This window comes from Aegilops tauschii, chromosome 5, assembly GCF_002575655.3.
Source record: "Aegilops tauschii subsp. strangulata cultivar AL8/78 chromosome 5, Aet v6.0, whole genome shotgun sequence".
Lineage (NCBI taxonomy): Eukaryota > Viridiplantae > Streptophyta > Magnoliopsida > Poales > Poaceae > Aegilops > Aegilops tauschii.
The window spans coordinates 353,977,128-353,981,545 of record NC_053039.3 but is presented as its reverse complement, the minus strand read 5'-3'; the positions used below and the strand labels follow the sequence as shown (position 1 = coordinate 353,981,545).

Here is a 4,418-nt window from a genome sequence, read left to right as displayed (position 1 = left end):
ATTCGTTCGTCCCGGAGGCATTGTGATGTTGCTCTCATTACCAATCATCTCGTTTTCACAAGATCATGTTCTTTTATTGCTTATCCATTTAACCGGAGTGTTGTGTCTATCATTCCTCTTTTAACAGGAGTCTCATCCAAGTGCTTTCATTTTGCCAAGTTCGTATTCTATCCCTTCCATTTTCAACTGGAGTGTTGTCGTAATTGTTCTTTATCATTCCTTGTACATCTCATTTCAACCAGTGGTTTCCATTCATCCTTACCCTTGTGTTCTTTTCATGTCTTTGCAACCTTTAAGGTTCGTGGTTTCACTTGTTTTTCAAAGAAGCAACTTTGTTTTACCTCTTCCTCTTTCGTTTCTCTCTGGTGCCATCCTTAGATCTCGGGACGAGATCTCTTGTAAGTGGAGGAGTGTTGTGATGCCCCGAGACCGACGCTCCAGATGCCTTCCTTGTTTTGCGAGTCAGCTGTGTTATTTATTTGTTTGTTGTATCTCATCTCATAGCATCATGCGCATTGCATTTGCATGTTATCATAAAGCTTGCATCCGTTTGTAGTTGTCGTGTCCCCTGCCTTCGTTGACCATTTCGAGACCAACCGGGTTCTTGTTTCCCTCTTCTTTGTCCGCCTCATCTCTCTGCACAGTGCATAGACCCCCTTGCGTGCGCGTCAAGCTGTCCCGAACTCGAACCGCTCAGTCGTGACCATTGGATCCGGATCATCCCCAAACATCTATAAAACATCTCCGTTTTCTTATTTGGTCTCCCTAGCCTATTTATCCGGGACCGTCCGATTAAGATCGGAGGGACCAAATGCCCTTATCCAAAAATCCACATGCTATATATAGACCCCCTAACCTAACCTAGACAAACCACCTAATTTCTAGGGATCCTACCCTCGCACCGCCACCATCTACATCAGGATCCTCCCTGATCCAAAATCCATCCCCATCCAATCAGTGGCTGCGCCCCCGATCCAAATCCCCTCGGCCTCCACTCGCTGCCAACCAGCACGCCTCCTCGTCTAGGACCACCTCCCCGCGCCGGCGAGCGCCATCGCCGGAGTTGCTCCGTTCCTCGCCCGAACCAGCAGGCCGTCCTCACCGCCCTGCCCCTTTTCCCTCCTTCGCTGAAGCTCTCTGTCTCACTGGACTCCCTCTCTTTTCTCTGTAACAGCGTCACCGCCATCTTCTTCCCGGAGGACCTCGACGAGAATGCCGCCCGCGGTACCCCCGATCTTCCCCGGCGCGACCCCGTTCCGCTAACGCCCCTGCGCCATGCTGCCGTGCCCCGCCTTGGCCTGCCGTGACCCGACTCCTGCCTCCTCTGCTTCACCCTGCGCCGAACGACAAGCCGCAGCCGTCGTCACAAGGTCCAGGCCAACCCTGCGACCTCTCCTCCTCCTGTTTTTTCCCTCTCCATCTCACGGTGGCCCCCTCTCCTTCCCAGGAACGAGCAGGAGCTCGCCCAAGCTCCATGGCGCCGCCGCGTCGTCCTGCTTCGTCCGGTGACCTCCGAGCAGCGCCACCCTCCGGATCTGCTCGAGCTCGCCTCGCCCCTGCGCCTCAAGTCCCACGCCGCCGCTCCTGCTTCATTCCGGCGAGGATCCGCCCGGATCCGTTCGCCTCCACGCCGTCCGCGTCGCCAAGCCCGGCCGTAGCCGTCGACCCCTGCATCCCCTGCTTCACGATCGAGGAGACCAGCGCTGCACCCTCGTTGACCTGTTCCAGCACCAGCGTGGACGAGAACCACGTTGCCCGCGCGGGGCCTCCTCTTGCCTCGCCAAGGGCCGGCCTAACTCTCCACCGACTGGGCCATGGCCCATGGTGAGCAGCACCCGCCCCTCTCCTGTGCATGTTGGACCAGCCAGTTTCGGCCCGTAGTATTTTTTTTCTGCTGCTGCGAATTTGTCCAATTATCCCGAAAACTGCATGTTTACAGATTGCATCCTCATGTTCATGCAAATAATAACTCAACAAACGTGCATCGGATTGAAATGTTTTAAACATGTAAAATGCTTAGAATTTCATCTAGTTTCATAATATGCTACTTTCATCCATATTAAAAATGTTTAACTTGATGTTTGTTTAATTTTGCATAAATGCCATGTTAAAATGATTTATTTCGTAACTAATTAACCGTAGCTTCGAATTTAATAAACTTTATATGTAAATGGGGTAGAAAAATGCATAGATTAACTTGATGCACTTTGCTTTACTGTTTAACAACATTAAAATATGTTTTTGGGCAGAACAGTAGCAAATTCAAAATATGCATGTGAGGTTTTTCCAGAATTGTTGTTTGTTGTTTCCGACCTCATTTAAACTTGCCTAAATAGTTAGTTTAATTATGCTTCACCTCTTGTCATGTTTAACAACGTTTAATATTGTTGGGTACATAAACAAGAGAGAACTAAATATTTGATGTGGTGTTTCGTCAATATGCAACTCGTTGCATATTGAGCTCCACTTAACTTGTAGTATTGTTTGTTGCACTTTGCCATGCCATGCCTCTTTTAAACCGAACATGCATCATACTTGATTGTGCATCATGCCATGTTTATGTGATGGTTGTTTACCATGATGTTTGCTTCTTTCCGGTTGCGCTTCTCCTTGGTAGTTCCGGTAACGTTGCGATTGTGAGGATCCGTTCGACTACGTTGGTTCGTCTACCTTATGGACTTGATCTTCTTCCTTGCGGGATCCCAGGCAAGATGACCATACCCTCGAAATCACTTCTATCTTTGCATGCTAGTTGTTCGCTCTATTGCTATGCCGCGCTACCTACCACTTGCTATATCATGCCTCCCATATTGCCATGTCAAGCCTCTAACCCACCTTTCCTAGCAAACTGTTGTTTGGCTATGTTACCGATTTTGCTCAGCCCCTCTTATAGCGTTGCTAGTTGCAGTTGAAGCTGAAGTTTGTTCCGTGTTGGAACATGGATATGTTGGGATATCACAATATCTCTTATTTTAATTAATGCATCTATATACTTGGTAAAGGGTGGAAGGCTCGGCCTTATGCCTGGTGTTTTGTTCCACTCTTGCCGTCCTAGTTTTCCGTCATACCGGTGTTATGTTCCTTGATTTTGCGTTCCTTACGCGGTTGGGTGCTATGGGAACCCCTTGACAGTTTGCTTTGAATAAAACTCCTCCAGCAAGGCCCAACCTTAGTTTTACATTTGCCTAACAACCTATTACCCTTCCCTTGGGTCGGCCAACCCGAGGGTCATCTTTATTTAGCCCCCCCGGGCCAATGCTTCTCTAAGTGTTGGTCCGAACTAGAGCCACTTGCAGCGCCCCCTCGGGGAAACTTGAGGTCTGGTTTTAGTTGTACGTAGTGCTCATCCGGTGTTGCCCTGAGAACGAGATATGTGCAGCTCCTATCGGGATCGTCGGCACATCGGGCGGCTTTGCTGGACTTGTTTTACCATTATCGAAATGTCTTGTAACCGGGATTCCGAGACTGATCGGGTCTTCCCAGGAGAAGGAATATCCTTCGTTGATCGTGAGAGCTTATCATGGGCTAAGTTGGGACACCCCTGCGGGGTATTATCTTTCGAAAGTCGTGCCCGCGGTTATGTGGCAGATGGGAATTTGTTAATGTCCGGTTGTAGAGAACTTGACACTTGATTCAATTAAAATGCATCAACCGCGTGTGTAGACGTGATGGTCTCTTTTCGGCGGAGTCCGGGAAGTGAACACGGTTTTGGGTTATGTTTGGACGTAAGTAGTTTCAGGATCACTTCTTGATCACTTCTAGCTTCTCGACCGTTGCGTTGCTCCTCTTTTCGCTCTTATTTGCGTATGTTAGCCACCATATTTGCTTAGTGCTTGCTGCAGCTCCACCTCATTACCCCATCCTTCCTATAAGCTTAAATAGTCTTGATCTCGCGGGTGTGAGATTGCTGAGTCCTCGTGACTCACAGATTCTACCAAAACAGTTGCAGGTGCCGACGATACCAGTGCAGGTGATGCTACCGAACTCAAGTGGGAGTTCGAAGAGGACCTTGGTCGTTACTATTCGTTTCCTGTTGATCAGTAGTGGAGCCTAGTTGGGACGATCAGGGATCTAGCATTTGGGGTTGTCTTCTTTTATTTTGGTTCCATAGTCGGATCTTGATTGTACTCTGAATGATGTATGTTTAATTTATGTATTGTGTGAAGTGGCAATTGTAAGCCAACTCTTTATCCCATTCTTGTTCATTACATGGGATTGCGTGAAGATGACCCTTCTTGTGACAAAACCACCATGCGGTTATGCCTCCAAGTCGTGCCTCGACACGTGGGAGATATAGCCGCATCGTGGGCGTTACACCGCCGCACGCCGCCGCCCCGCGCCGCTGCACGCCCGCGCCGCCACCCCGCGCCGCCCCGCCGCCCTGCGTCGCCGACCACCGTCACCGGAGCCGCCGTGCC

The 4,418-nt window shown here is 49.6% G+C and overlaps 1 long non-coding RNA gene across 1 annotated transcript; it reads left to right on the top strand.

Annotated features, from left to right (window-relative positions):
- The first annotated feature begins 870 nt into the window (after positions 1-870).
- Positions 871-4,190, top strand: LOC109731866 (uncharacterized). Its single transcript, XR_002225215.4, has 4 exons — positions 871-1,370; positions 1,448-1,824; positions 2,618-2,706; positions 3,944-4,190. It is a non-coding gene; the product is annotated as an uncharacterized lncRNA (long non-coding RNA).
- The last annotated feature ends 228 nt before the right edge of the window (positions 4,191-4,418 follow it).